A 15,688-nucleotide genomic window follows, 5' to 3' on the forward strand; every position below is an offset into this window, starting at 1 on the left:
TCGCGCCTGGCGGACAAACAACCTAATAACGTTAATTGTAGATTTGAGATATAACTTTTTGGCCAACATATCTTTGACAATACTGAGCTTATGTTAGCAAGACATCCAAGATATGTTAACCGATGATTCTCCACACTTGTTACCAGCATTTACCATTGCCAAATGCACAATGAAACAGGGCCCGGCCCGACCCCACCCTCCTAAAGTAAATGACTTAAGCTATCCCTGTCAAAGCGTTTGTAAGAGATAAATGCAGTTATCCTGTTTAAACCGTTTATATAAATCTCACTTGTGAGTAAGTGCTTTTCAGTGAATACAGTTTTGAAACCTCCCTACCTGAATGTCACAAATTTGTTCAGTCATTTTCAGCAGCCTCTACGCTTAATAAAGATAAACACCAACTTACCTTTCGTCGTTCCGTTTTATTGACTCTTCTCTCCGTTGCCACAATCAGAAAGACCGATCATTTGACTTGGAAGATGACGTCGCAGTACAGTCTGCAACGTGATTTGTCAAGAATCTAACATGTGATGAAGTTTGACTTTTTAAAAAGTTTTTTAACACATGAGTGGATATTTTAACACACCGTGTGTTGGATTTAAACACATCCTTTCTGAGAGTTTATGTATGGCACTTGTTGCTTGCTTGATGCAGTTCTTCTTTGAGAGGTTTCAGAAGATGTACAAATTCATTGGGGATCCTGTGGCTGGCGAAGATATTTTTCCAATTATTGATGAAGTTATAGACTGCTTTGGATGACTTTCAGTGCACTCTCTATTAATGAAAATCAAAACACAGGCCCTACATAGAGTTGTTTCCACTTATGAGGTGGTGGCTTTGCTGGCATGGCTTGATTAGTTTTCCCTGCATGACATTGTCTCACCACAGACACTGAATTTAAATTTTTGGCCACCACACCTACCTGTGGGTCATTGCCTTCATCCTTGAAAGCTCTGGACAGGTATCATTAAGTTTATTAACTTAAAAGGGACAGTGCATATATATTAAAATGTATTCTTAACTCCATGGTTGATGGTAAAAGACACACAAAGTACATTAGTATCAATAATTAATAAACCGTTTCTTAAATCCTCATCTATCCTCGTGATGAAATTATTAACCCACACCCACATCTGATGCTCCCCCCCCCCTCACCCCATGCTGTCGTGAATATGATCACTGTGATTCCAATCCAATATCTATACTCTGATGCCCCTCCAGTTTATCCTGATAGCCAATAATAAATAATAATGTCTACTACTTAATATTGTATGAAGCTTTTTCTTGTGTGGTTCACAGTCACTTTGCTTCTTGTCAAGCCACTGTCATTCTCTCTGTTCAGCAGCTCTACCAAGAAATCAACTAACAGCTAATTGAAAAATATTTTCACCTTACAAGACACAAAAAACATTCAACAAACACATTTTACCTGAACTTCATCCTTCACTCCACCAATAAACCCCTGCTGATTCATTGCCAGTTGCATCTAATGTCTGCAATACAGTATTTTTCCAGTAAGTGAGTTGGTGCAATCGAAATTTTTTCTGAATAACATCTGACATCGATGTGCCAGAGAAACTATTGATTTTAAATGCTGATTGAGGTGAAAGTGTGAATTGTAACTGTAGATACACACACACACACAGACACACACACGCTAATCCCCTCATAATTCTATAGAGAGCATGATTGGATTGAATGATGAATGAACAATACAGAGCAGAAGAAAGCAGTGAATGAGGCGTGCCATGTCTGTATTTGCCAAGCCATCATTTTGAATAATTTCGTAATTGCTCGGCACAAATTCAAACTCATTAAATGACTTGTGATGTGCAGCAGTGGCTTCATAATAATTTTCACGTTCGAACTCAGTACATTCTCAAAGACAAATAATGTTGCGCTTGATTTCAAATTATGTTTTGTTTAATTTTTGCAACAACTGTAATGTACACTGCATGATATATAGACTGTTGTAGCATATGTAAATTTACTTAAACTGATCAGTTAAAATGCAACCACTGGCTACAGGGGCAGTTATTCAGCCTCAAGCCCCAGAGACAACACTCTTCCAGATGCACTGAACCAGTTCTTTGCCAGCTTCGACCAGCAGAACTGAGAGGCCCACATCTGTCCTGAACTACCGGGGAGGGACCAGAGCATAAATCTGCAGTATCAGGGTCAGATCCACCCTGTGTAGATTTAATGCCTGCAAAGTGGCTGGGCCAGATGGAGTCTCTAAGAGTGCTCGAAGAGTGCTAAAGAACTGTGTAGACCAACTAGCAGAGGTATTCACTAACATTTTTAACCTCTCGCTTGAAAAGGCTGTAATTCCAAAGGGGACAAAGCTCCTGCTGAATCGGGCCCTTCTCCATTTGAGAGTTTTGTACCTCCGGATGGCAGTAATGTGAAGTGGTGATTGTCATTTGTGACTCTGTTTTTGTTGGAGACTGAGCATGTTGTAGAAATAGATGGAACAGTACAGCAGAATGGGTTGTACTATGCTTTTATATAGCAAGAACAGCAGTTGGGGTGGCAACAGACAGTGCTCTGACTTTGCAGATGACATGGAGTCTTCGGTGGGATAGTTAATCAAAACAGAGTTTATTGTCTATGGTGAGTCCAATAAATTATCAACCTGTTGTACTGTTTTGTCAAGGATGGATGTGGGGTTCAGTCTAGTGTGGGGTGTGTTTGATGTGCTAGATTATTTTAAGTATCTAGTGATGGGTGAGGGGCTGGTGCATTGCGTTGGTGTAGAGTGTGTAGAGTAAGGGACTGAGGACACTGCCCTAGGGGGCTCCAGGTTGGATTATGACAGTTGGTGGTTATGCTGTACCTATCCTGACCGCCTGAGGTTTGTTCCTGAGGAACTTGTGGATCCAGTGGAGGGATTATCAGTTGGTGGAGTTTTCTGATCATGAGGTGCCATTAGATTGTATTTAAAGCGGAGCTGAAATCAATTAGGAGAATTGTGGCGAAATTGCGAGACTCCAGAAGTTGGAGGAAGGAGTGGAGGAGACATGCCACAGCTTTCTCTGTCCCTCTTTTGGCCCTGTAGGTGAACTGGCAGGGGTCCAGCTGCGGTCTGACGGCTGGAAGGATGATTCATTTTTCCAGGCATTTCATGATTATTAAAGTGAGTGCAACCTGTCGAAAGTGGTAGGGTTCTGAAGGGCGGGATTTCTTTGCTAGTGGTATGATAGTGGTACTGATTCTGTCCTATAGGATTCCCAGAAAAGGGAGTAAATGACAGGGGCACAGAGCTTCAGCCATCTGGCCTTGGCGCCTGAGTTTGGATTATTTTGAAAGTTCTTGTTGGTATGGTGATGGTAATGCCGGGGGCAAATCAGGATAGTTTCACTCAGTGGTGCAGAGGTTACACCGTTTTCTAAAAGGTACTAACTCCATTTTAAGAAAATATCTGGTATAAGTAAATCAGGCTTTGTACAATTATAAATTCATAAAATGTAACTTGAATAAATGTGCCTTATATAAGTAAGTATGCTATAATGATTGTTATCAGTGATACAATTTTCAGGGTACATCTGATAATACATTGCTAACATTGTATTTCCGTCAAGCTCATCCAAGATAATCTGTTGGAATGGAGAGAGTAGCACCACTGAACAGTTTTCTAAGAGATGTCTTTCTGCTGACACCAAAACACTGTGCTTCACATAAAGCATATCAGCTGTGTCATCGCGTGACAAAGTCCCAAACATTGATCCTCCCAAATAAAAATTGCCTCATGATTTGGACTTCAATTGTCCTATTGTTGTTATTAAACTTTCCCAGGATTCCATTAAAACGCTCTAATGAAAAACTCATACTATATAAATGTAAAGTACAATATAAAAACTGGCATTGAACATGGTGAACGTTATGCTGCCTGTAACATCATCCAGCATGACCGGTTTGGCAGTGGGTCAGTGATGGTCTGGGGAGGCATATCGTTGGAGGGTCTAACAGACCTCCATATCATAGCCAACGGTACCCTGGCTGCTGTTAGGTACCAGGATGAAATCCTCAGAGCAATTACCAGCCAAGTACCGCCACAGACTGTCTAGAAGCTCACTGATGTCCTGATCCAAGTCTGGGAGGAGATCCCCCAATACACCATCCGCCGTCTCATCAGGAGCACGTCCAGCTGTTGTCGGGAGTGCATACAGGCATGAGGAGGCCATACACAATACTTAGTCATATGAGTTGCTGTTATGAAATTCACGCAAGTTGGATCAGCCTGTGGGATCAGTTTATTACTTTGATTTTCGGTGAGATCTTGAATCCAGTCCTCAGTTGGTTTAAGATTTTGGTTTCCATTGACCATTGTTACGTCATTTTGTTCTCAACAAATTATACAATGGACATCAGTAAGGAGTTTCAACTTGAATAATTCATTCATCAAGATCTGACGTGTGATTTCAGTGTTCCCTTAATTATTTTGAACAGTTTATATATAGACATATATATATGAGTGAATAAATGAATATTGAGTAAATAGTTAAGTGACTCTAGTACCTCATTATTAATCCTAAGGACATATGTTTTTGTTTGCAACAAAACCAGACAACTCTTGTGAGTTTCTTCTATCTCAGTCTCCCTAGTGTCCCTAGTTTGGCTTTGAGTTATCGCAGTAAGAACCTTTAAAAAGGCTCCATGTAATAATTCAACAAAATGGCTGTTTTTTTAATTTCATCTTTGCAGTCAGAGAACAGCAACAGACCAATTGTATTAATAATTGGCTTAATCTTTTGTTACCCTATGTCTTTATTGATTGTTTTCCTCTGCTGTACTTGGTGAGGTGTTTGTAAAATGTGAAAAAGATTCAGAGCTCCTGCTCGATCTTTCTGGCTGAGAAGAGTAACCAAATATATATACATTTGTTTAAGTCTCCTGTGAGAGCTCCACTTCCAAATACAGAGCTGGTAATCAGCAATTGCAGAGATGATATTCAGCAGTGAGAATGTGGCAGGAGAGAGCTCCACAGAAGCTCAGAGATAACAGCATCCTCAGACTCCAGTGTCTCATATCTCACACATAGATTGCTTTAAATCTGTCTGAGAGCACTGCCATGATCTAATTAGAAAGGCACTCTCTCACCTCTCTCGTCCTTTGATTCCTCTCTGTTTACTTCTGTCTCGTTGCATGTCAGTCTCACCCCCCACCCCAGCTTCATTGGTCATGCCAGTTGATTTGTTGGAGAAAAGCCTCTCATGGTTTTCGCCTTGATGTGTCTTGCGTAATTAAAGCCCAAATTGGTTTGATGCCAGTGTAATCACATTAGTGTGTTATTGCAAGACAGAAAGAAGAGAGTGGTGGGAAGAGAAATTGGACTTTCTTGATTCCACATCCACAACTTGCTACCACCGTGTGTGTGTGTGTGTGTGTGTGTGTGTGTGTGTGTGTGTAAACATAAAGCTGTCACTAAAGTTCAAAATTCTGGTCCATATGGAATTCCATTAACTTTTCTGTGAAATGGGCCGTAATGATGGACAGAGAGAACACTGGGCTGAGAGACTGGATAAACTATTTACTTTGGTTTCACTTAATATGTGTAAATATGACAAGCTTGTATCTCATTTTGAACATTCAGGTGTATTCTGAATATGAATATAAATTTTGATAACAAATAATAATGATTCATATTATATATGTAGTAATAGGCAGTAGACGTAAGCCAGTTTAAGTATGTGACTTCATGTATAGTCTGTGCCAAATACACAGACTATACGACAGGCAACAACAGCATTTTCTTATGAACTGAAGACACAAAAGGGAATGGAAAAATATGTGAACCTTTTAAGAAACTTATCTATACACAATTCTTGAGTATGCCTCATAACTCACCAGGTTTATCTGTCATTCAGACAAACACTACCATATGCTTGGAAGGTGGCTATGGTTATCCAATTTTTTTATATTTGGGAAATAACATCCAAGATCAACTATCTGCCTATTAAGCATCTTACCAGTTGTTTTTAAGGTTGCTGAAGAGTGAGTACCAAAGCTACTGACTGAACATCTAAATAAAGGTCTCACTCTTCTGCACCTACAAAAGGTTTAATACTTTTTGGATAGCAGATCTTAACTCGTGTTCGATTTAAAGAAGTCATTTGTTTATTATGATTTGGCTCTATACAAATATAATTGAATTGAATTGAATTGCATGTATCTCTGGGTCACATTAGAAACATTAACCTTTAAATGCCGTGTGAATGAGGTATCAAAGAAAGGGAAACTTAATTTACATTGTAATTGTTGCTAGGATATTCTTACACTCAATCCTTTACATATAAGGATTTGTGTGGACTTGCTCCCCTTCCTTTCAATGATTTTATTTAAAAAAAACTGATATTTGGGACATACTAGGCCCGCTGCTGAAGGTCAACAGACTGTATGGTGCCATTTAGGCAAAGCACATTTGGACAGACTGTGCTGTCAGTAAAGGAAAGTAAAAGTTGACCTACCAGTTGCAATAATGGAATGTCCTACATATCCCACTTTTAAAGGGTTTTGCTGTCACACCAGAAAATTTAAATAAAACAAAAAATCCATATTATCATTCAAAAATTATGTATCACAAAGTTGCACGTTATAACGCTGTAACGTGAAAAGTTTTTGATTATCATATCATCAGGTCTGGGATGGATGTACCCTCCTGATAACATGCACTTCGGGTAGCACACTGAAGTATAGTCGGAATAACTAATAAATGAAATATAGTTAAATCACAAGCATAGCCTCCAACCAATCAGAGTAATGTAGCCTACACAAACAGCAAGTGTATTACTTTTATCAACACAAGTCGAAATCCGATGGGGAAGAAAACCACTGGACTCTATGTACAGTAGGCAGTAACACAAGTGGGCAGGGACCGTCTACAGAGTGCAGTCAGAAGTGCAGGGTTACCAAAATCATGACACATATAAAGGGTCATTTCCTGAGTAGACTACAACCCTTATTTTGGAAAAATATGCTTTGTAATTTTCACATGAGAACATGTTGGTAAATCTTGTTTATGACAATTCTAGATATCTGAGATGGTACTGAATATTCCTACGTGACCCTGAAGTATACCTCATAGTTATTGGCCCAGAGGACATGCAGTGTGTTGCTAGCTCATCTCTAAGTGTGGATGTATGCACCTTGATTAGAACACAGCCATGTTCAGCTGCAGAGCGCAGAATAAACGCTATAAATTGCAGCACATTGTTGTGTTTGTTTAACGTAATTACATAAGGTACAAAACAAGACATGCTTTAGTATAATTTTGAGGTTTTTTATTACTAACAATAATTAATAATAGTACCCCTGTAGAGTGTGGGGTCACCAAAGTCAATACACACATAAATGGTATAATGTCACAGTTTTTTTAATTTTTCTGGTGTGACAGCAATAGGCTTCCGTATATTTGTATACTGATGTCTGTTATTTGTACAGTATCACTCATGTTCTTTACTTATTCATTTATTTTACCTGCCCATGGACAACAGATGTAAATTACAATTTTTGCTAACGTTATATATATTATATATAACGAAATATGAAATATATAAGTATATATTTTGTAGCCATGTAAATAAATGTCTCTGAACGTGGTGCAGTGAAGGTTTGATCATGTTTAGACAAAAAAGAAATTCACATTCAAAAATATATGCCACAGTTTTGTTGAGCTAAAACAACCACACCCATAGTGCAGTTCAACAATAAAGATAGAATTCAAAAGAAAGACAATAAAATTGAGCAGTTTTCCCTATAATAGTACAGGCCAACGAGAGCCCCCACCAGGCCCAAAAAACTGAAAATCTTTAAACAAAATGAAAAATCAATCAAAGTGCTTTCCCCAAGGGTTAGGGTTAGGGTATCAAATGTCCAACTGCTCATTGAAGTCACACAGGTTACTTTATTAAGGCTTCATGTGACCTTAAACTGTGATTCCCTGTTTTATTTGTAAAGTTGGCCGTTGTTTAATACAATATGTTAATTGTTATGTCCGCTCCCATTTGCTCTGATCTCTGTCCTCTCCTCCTCCTCATATACTCGAACACACACATCAGGAGAGGTTTCGGTCGGCACATCTAGGTGAAGTGACGGTAACTTAAGTTGACAATAATGCTCATTAGGTTTGTGCAGTAAAAAGAGAAAGACCAATTAAGAATTTAATCAAACTACCAAACAACATATTGAAGTAATGGTTTGAACTGTTTGGTCCACAGTCAGTTTGTCATGTTACTACTGTCTAAGACAAACTGTCACCTCCCCTCATGTTGCTCCTCAGAAACAATATTTCTCCAAACCATGTTTCCTAAAGTAGGTGTGATGTAATGGTAAATGGTTTGTATTTATATAGCACTTTCTAGTCTTGATGACCACTCAAAGCGCTTTACAGTACAGGTTATTGCCATTCACCCATTTACACAAACATTCATACAGTGCATCTATGGGCAGCACTTTCTTTCTATGAGGGACAATTTGAGGTTCAGTATCTTCCCTAAGGACACTTCAGCATGTAGATGGGGAAGACTGGGATCGAACGGCCGACTTTCTGGTTAGAGGACGACCGCTAACCCCTCAGTCACAGCCGACCCCAATTGCCGGTTGTAATGGAGCTTCCTGCAGTAGATTTTTTCTCTTGAGGCCATAATGAAATTGTTGTTGGGACAGGGTTTTTGTGAAAGCACAGTTCGGCCTCCATGTGCAGTCAAAAGCCTGAAGCCGCATGTCCCTTTGTCTGGAGAAAACCAGACCCTCCAGAACGTCACACAGAGGTGTGAAAACCCCCCAGGGACACAAGTTTCAACTCCTATTGGTCACTCTGGGCCCCATGACCTGTGAGGTCACCGGGCCAATATAAGGCCTGTTCCCCCTCTCTTCTATCTCTTTCTACAAACCCTCCAAGGAGAGTAGGCTGTCCAGCCTCTTTTCCCGCATCGCCGAGGGGAGAAGCCTGGCTTCTCCAGCTCACATCTTCTCTTTCCATCCAACTCTTCGAGAGGAGCTCAAAGGTGCAGCTTCCAGCTCATCTCACCAAGGAAACCTCCTCGCAAGCTCTACCAACCTCCTAGCAGTGACGCGATGTCCTGCAGGAGAACTTCAACCAGCAACTGAGCTGCACAGCGCAACAGAACTACGAAGGCAGTAGCCACACAACCAGCAAGATGATTTCACCGAACTGCGAACTGCACAGCAACCTCTTTTCCCTTTCCAAGGACGGGTAACACAACTGGGCTTAATAATTATACTAGGCTAAGCAAGACTGTTTATTCGATTCTGTGTGATGTTTATAAGTTTGATTTGTGTTGTGATATTTTGGTTATAAGTTATTCGAAAGTAATGTTAGTTTGTTATGCCCTTCACAGTCTTTCTGTGCATTTCACTCTACACTATTTCTCTAACTTGGCACAAACACACACACAGACACACGCATAAATCTTCACCTAATTATCTCTACATGTCGTAAACATTCCAATAGGGGGGGAAGGGTGTTATCTCTTTGGCCAACCGCTATTTTATAAGCACGCTGACTCACACAGACACACACGCATGCATACTCACATACCTATCTTTGTTTAGTAATTACACCATTAGTAATTTGTGTTTTTATACTTTATTATATTCATAATAAATGTTTTCCTTTCACAAATGTTTTTTCATTAATGTTGCATAAGTGAATTTTGCCAACCTCTACACTGTCAAGAACTCCATATCCTTCAACTTAGCTAACTATCTAGATGGTAATTTTGATTATAGTTATTAATTTAATTGTTGGAAAAGTGCAAAAAGAAAACATATTTAGGAAGGCCACATTCTTCTTTTATGTACATGTGCCAGCGCCAAATGTTTGGCATCTTTTCTTGGCTGCCATTTTATGTTAGGTTGGGTTGTGTGCTGTGGAAACCCTCAAGATTGTGTGAAGGGTTAGGGTTAGTGAAGGTGTGCATCAGTGAGACGACTCCGGTGTGGGTTTTTGTTCATCTTCATCAAAGAGAAGGGGCGTGTGGGTGAACTTGATGGGGCAGGCACTGGGATCTCTGGAACACTGGAAAAATTATTTAATAACCGGACATTGCACACGGTTGCTCGGCCTATGGAGTTTTTTTTTCACCCCAAAAAAAGGGTGTGTCCTATTTACCAGCGGGCCAGTTAAGGTAGACATGATTTTTTTTTTTTGACAGGCAGATATAATTGTACCACGGGCCCGATGTGGCCCGCGGGCCTTGAGTTTGACATGTCTGCATTAGACAGTTAACCCAGATCCCAAAGATCAAGATCACCCAGAGGCCTGTGCTGGAGCATGTTGCGCACTGGATCCCATGGGGATGACAAGTGCATGAGATTGGGCATCTGCCCCAAGCATCAGACAGGAGCGGGTTGTAATGCTGCCTTGGATGGCTTCTGTGTTGACATTAACAAAATTTGCCCCAGACAAATCACTTGGGAAATAGGGATGAGCGAACTGGGAAATACTCAAAAGGTACACAAGATGATCAGGGACAATTACTTGGCACAGACACAAACATTACACAAGGTTAATATTAAAACATCAATAATGGTAGTATATAGACTCCCAACCGACTCCTAAGTCTGAATCAAAATATGTTTTTTTCCACCATGCCGGCATTATTGCAGATAGGACACCTGAATATTAAAAACTTAATGTCCAAACATTATCAAATATATATTAAACTCAAACTTGGACTATAATTATTAGCCCAAAGACAGATGCTTGAGGAAAGGTGGATGTTTAATAATGACCTGTAAAAATACCTTTAAATGCTGTAAAATACAAATTACCCCCTTGCCCCTTTTTGATGTGCTGGTCATTTACAACACACAAAACGTCATTCTCTAATGATTCTGAACTACTGCTGAGGAAGTGGGATCAAGAAATGTGTCCCTCATCATTTCAGCAGTCTCTGGTTGCACAAAGATATAGAAAGGAAACTACTGTCTGTCCTGGGAGAGGATTCCTGTCTTGCGGATCTCTCTACAAGGAGTGATAGCTTGAGCCAATGGTTTTTCCTTACTCATGTTGAGGGTTAGGTGCAGAAGATGTTGCACCTTGTTGAGCCCTATACATAAATTTTGTTTTTTGAATATGGGATAAACAAATAAAACTTGATTGACTGATTGACTTACAATGTATTGATTTTCTCAAATGTAAGATATAACAATCTTAAAAAATCAAGTGTAACTCAAACCTTGAGCTTTGCTTAACATTTCATACAGCTCGTACTTTCCTCTTGTGTTACTGTTTCACCTCTCTGGATCAGGCACAAGCTTCCACTATTTAACCACTAAAGACCCTTAATAACTTAATAATAAAGTGCTGGCCAATAAACCTTCTGAGATGTCAATATTGCAGTGTTTCTAATTATTTAATATAATTATTAATAATTATTTAAATTACTGTTCTCAGTTATTCATACATCACATTAAACGTACATAAATGAAACATTAACTAGTCATTATGAGTATTTATGTTTTGTTTCATTTGTCAGTTTGTGTATGCCATGTTTTACTGCTGTATGCACTGATTTTGAAAAACAAAATATAATTTTAATGATTACTTGACCCAGACATGCACATCAAGGGAGTGGTGTTGAATTAGCTTTGGCTACATACACATAAACACTGTCAGTAGTCCTCTGTACTTATCTTCGCGTCTAATAAAGCAGTCTTGCAGACGTCAAAGACATTAAATCCCTTCATTTGCTTTTTTTCTAACAAGTCAGAGCCACTCCATGAAACGAGGCCTTTTCCTGTCCTCCTCTTCCTCTTTATTCACCTTGTGTGTTTCTCTCCCAGCCCCCATCAGTCTGCTTAACGAATTTCTCTCTGCTCATTACAATGTAGTGAGATGGCTTGCTGCCTCAATCGATTCCTCTGTCCACTCTCATTAACTTTAAATGGGATCCTGCTTCTAAAGAGCGTAACTGTGTTTTCTCCTCCCACCTCCTTGTCTCCCCTCCTCCTTATTGTTTTTGATCAAGAGGATGTGTAAATAATGCACAAATTCCCATTGATGCATGCCAATCTATTTATTGACTCAGCGGTGTTGCATCTGGCTAGTTTTCCCATAACACCTCCCAAGGTGAAAAGGGACAATAGGGTTTCGTCGTCATTTCTGAGTGCTTTGTTTGTGTATTCATGGCACATTTACACATGAAACCCTCTTTCTAATTCAAATGTCAATTGAAATTCACTGTGCGTTACTTGTTTGGATCAGTAAATAGTTTAGAAAGCCACTATATTACAATGTAATGTTTTCTTTTATTCCTCCACATGAAACCATGATTATCTGAGGTGGACAAATTCTGCTGGTCAAGTTTTCTGTTCAATTTTGTGTAATTAAGCAGACAACAGGGTCTTTTTTATTAGAGGTCGACAAGGCAGATGTGTTTTAAACAAATTGAAGATATCCAGAATACCCCATGAACATATGATGAAGTTATGGGAGTGGAGTTTGTAAATCATACAAATTGATTTAGGTAGTAGATGAATGCCATGGCAAATTTGAGTCACTGCCACTTCATGAGAGATGTGCCCAAGGTGAGTTGCTGAGCACAGCACTGTGTGCAAATATTGTTTATTAATGTACAAATGTGCACTGTGCCTTATGGTGAGCTGAATAAGAACAGTTGCCACCTACTGACAATAGTGATGTGATATTTACTCCTCTTAGCGGGTTGACTGCACTGGTCAGAAAAACATGAAAACTATTTTGTTATTAAAGAGTTATAGTTGTTATGGAAGTTTTCTGGAAGCTGGTGAAAGGAGAACTCAGGCAGCTGCTGATGTCTTATGCAGAAGATTTTAATGTAGACTTGATGCATCAAGGAGACCAGAAGGTGGAACAATATACAAACACTAACAGAGTAACATGAGCAATTGTCACCCCCAAGTCTGAAGATGTCTCCCACAGCATCCCCATATATCTTCCTCTACTTGCGTCACCCATTATAACAGAACATCCATAATTGGCTAGAATTGCTGTCACTCTCTATGTTACATGTAGGTGTTCGCATCCTATTGGATAGTTAAGTCTAAATATGCTTTCCTAAATCACATGGTGTCCTTACGTCTTGCCACTGGTGAAATACGCAAAAGAGTTAAAGTTGGTGTCTCTGTCTGAAGCATCTGAGTTAGATATAAAAGTCGCTAAGCGCAGACACTACAATGTACTGTTGGTTGGTCCTGTATCTATAACCTGACCTTGGGCACTGCGAAGAGAGAAGGGAGTATCTATGTAACTAAACAGGCACTATTCTCCTGTACAGTTATACTGTGTAATATACAATATATACATAATATATAGTGGCATATACAGTAATGTGTGAGGATGGTCAAAAATTCTTCAACAGTTCCCCCCTTTTGATATTATATCAACACAAACCCTACTATCACAATAAAAACAGTCGGACATCTTTTCTCCAGAGGAATGACAAAAGCTTGACAATACAATGGATAAAACACAGTATAAATTCAACATGAAGGTCTCACTCATCAAGCATTAATTTGAACCCCCCTCTAAAAGGGGGCTGTCGCAGGCAAACATCTCTCGGCCAATTTGAGTAAAGGCTCTGCGGCAACCAATTAGTCCTTCTGCTTATTTATTCAAAGAATACATAACAGAACAATCATAACAAGTGCAAATGGGACATATTTCTTCAATGTCCTCAGTCAAAACAGTCAGATTACATAAACATAAATGTTAATCAGGAAAATTATAATCACAACATCAGAATTTCTTCTGTCTTCTTCCATCGTCTGAGCGAGCCAGTGGGTTTTTAAACCACCAGGGCTGCTCTTCGGTATATTTCCTTTTTTTTCTTCTCAGCTCCAGGATGATCATCATTGATAATTATTCATTATATATTTTAAAATAAAGGGAACTACTCCGTAAATTGAAACACACAATATAAATCAACACACATTAACATTTCAAACCCAAAATTGCATTCAAACCATTATTATTCGATTCAGTTCTATATTTATAGCACCAAATCTTCCCTCTAATTCATAGTGAGGACTCATTTCTCATATCTATGTTCTCTAGGGAGTAAAGCCTCTGACTTTGGCCAAGCTCTCGCACTTCCCCAAACACGACAGACAGCTGCACTACGTCTCAATGAGAGGAGACAGTGTCTCCCCGAAAATTGCGTAACAGTTAGATTTAACAATTTCAATCAAAATCAAAAACTTCACATTAACCATCATCATAATTAACACATTGTAGAGTCTTCTACCCATGTGCATTACGCATGTAGAGGGTCACCACCATGGAGAGGTTACTAGAACATACATGCATGGCGATATGGATTCAATCCTCGCAGGATTATCATTCCAACTATTTTTTCTTTCATGATACAACATTTCTATGAAAATATTATCCCGATAGACTTTAAACAGATTCATAACTTTACTCACTGTACTTGATCAATGTTCTTGCTTTTTAAGTATACTAAGTATTTGTTTATTATTAATCAATTCTGATTCACAAGGTATCATTTTGATTTAATACTGTTGTATACTCACTCTATTATCAGGTACTATCACCAATAATGAGTACACGGGAGACTAGGGAGAATTGCACAATTTTTACACAGAACGGAGGATTACAAGCACGTAACACAAAAGGGGGCGTAACAGTATCCGTGAAGGGACAAACTTAGGCTGTCAATACACAACATATCCCTCCCCCTTTACCTTTGATGCTCCTTTAACAAGAATAAATATTTTACTGTCTCAGTATCTTCTCTGAAATGTCTCTGCATCAAACACACCCTTTTTTTTCCTTTTGTTTTCGAAATATCACAATGTTATTTTCTGTATTTCTTACTTCTATAATTAACTTTTAACAAACTTGTTTTGGCTACAGAACTTTGCCTGAACTAGGGAAAGAGGGTAGACTACCTCAATTCCTGGACTAAACCCTGGGGATTATTCTGCCCCAATGTCAAGTGTTAGTCTCTACTCTACAATGTCAGTCTATCAGGAGGTCGTCTGTCTCTTCTGGGGTAGGTACGACCTGTAGGCAAGTCAGTCACATTGTCTCTTGTGGAGGACTGTATGACTCCTGGTCTGGGAGAAGTGACAAGACAGAGACATCACGGCCCGAGGCTGCGTTTATTGTGGCCGGTGATTTTAACAACGCCAAGATGAGGAAAGTCCTGCCGAGATACCATCAACACATCAGCTGTCCTACGCGTGGAGCGAACTCATCTGCTACATCAGCAAATGCATCGATGACGTCGTACCCAGGATTACTGTACGAACATTCCCAAACCAGAAGCCCTGGATTAATGGTGACGTCCATGCAAAACTCAAAGCACGGACTGATGCCTACATCTCAGGTGATCTGGAGGAGTACAGGAAGTCCAGGTACTCGCTCCGGAGTGCTATTAGCAGTGCCAAGAGACTTTACTTTTTTTCTTTAGGTGTATATATATATTTTAGATATGTATATTTTGTTTTAAATTTTAAATTTGGATTGAGCATTGTTATAAGAGAGCCTGTGACCCAAGCATTTCATTGCAAGCGACTGCTTAATGTTATCGTTGTGCATGTGACAATAAACTCTTGAATCTTGAATCTTGAATCGTGATGCCTCGGGTAGGCACCTGATCAGGGCTAAGTGTGCCCGGAACAGTGTCCAGTCCTGAAGGTTGCGTCAGGGGTTCTTCTG

The 15,688-nt window shown here is 39.4% G+C and overlaps 1 protein-coding gene across 7 annotated transcripts in view; it reads left to right on the top strand.

Annotated features, from left to right (window-relative positions):
- Nucleotides 1-15,688, top strand: part of LOC118106618 (RNA-binding protein Musashi homolog 2) — a 167,590-nt gene that overhangs the window by 119,103 nt on the left and 32,799 nt on the right. The gene's annotated exons all lie outside the window — the stretch shown is intronic.

The sequence above is a fragment of the Hippoglossus stenolepis genome, chromosome 4 (assembly GCF_022539355.2).
Source record: "Hippoglossus stenolepis isolate QCI-W04-F060 chromosome 4, HSTE1.2, whole genome shotgun sequence".
NCBI lineage: Eukaryota > Metazoa > Chordata > Actinopteri > Pleuronectiformes > Pleuronectidae > Hippoglossus > Hippoglossus stenolepis.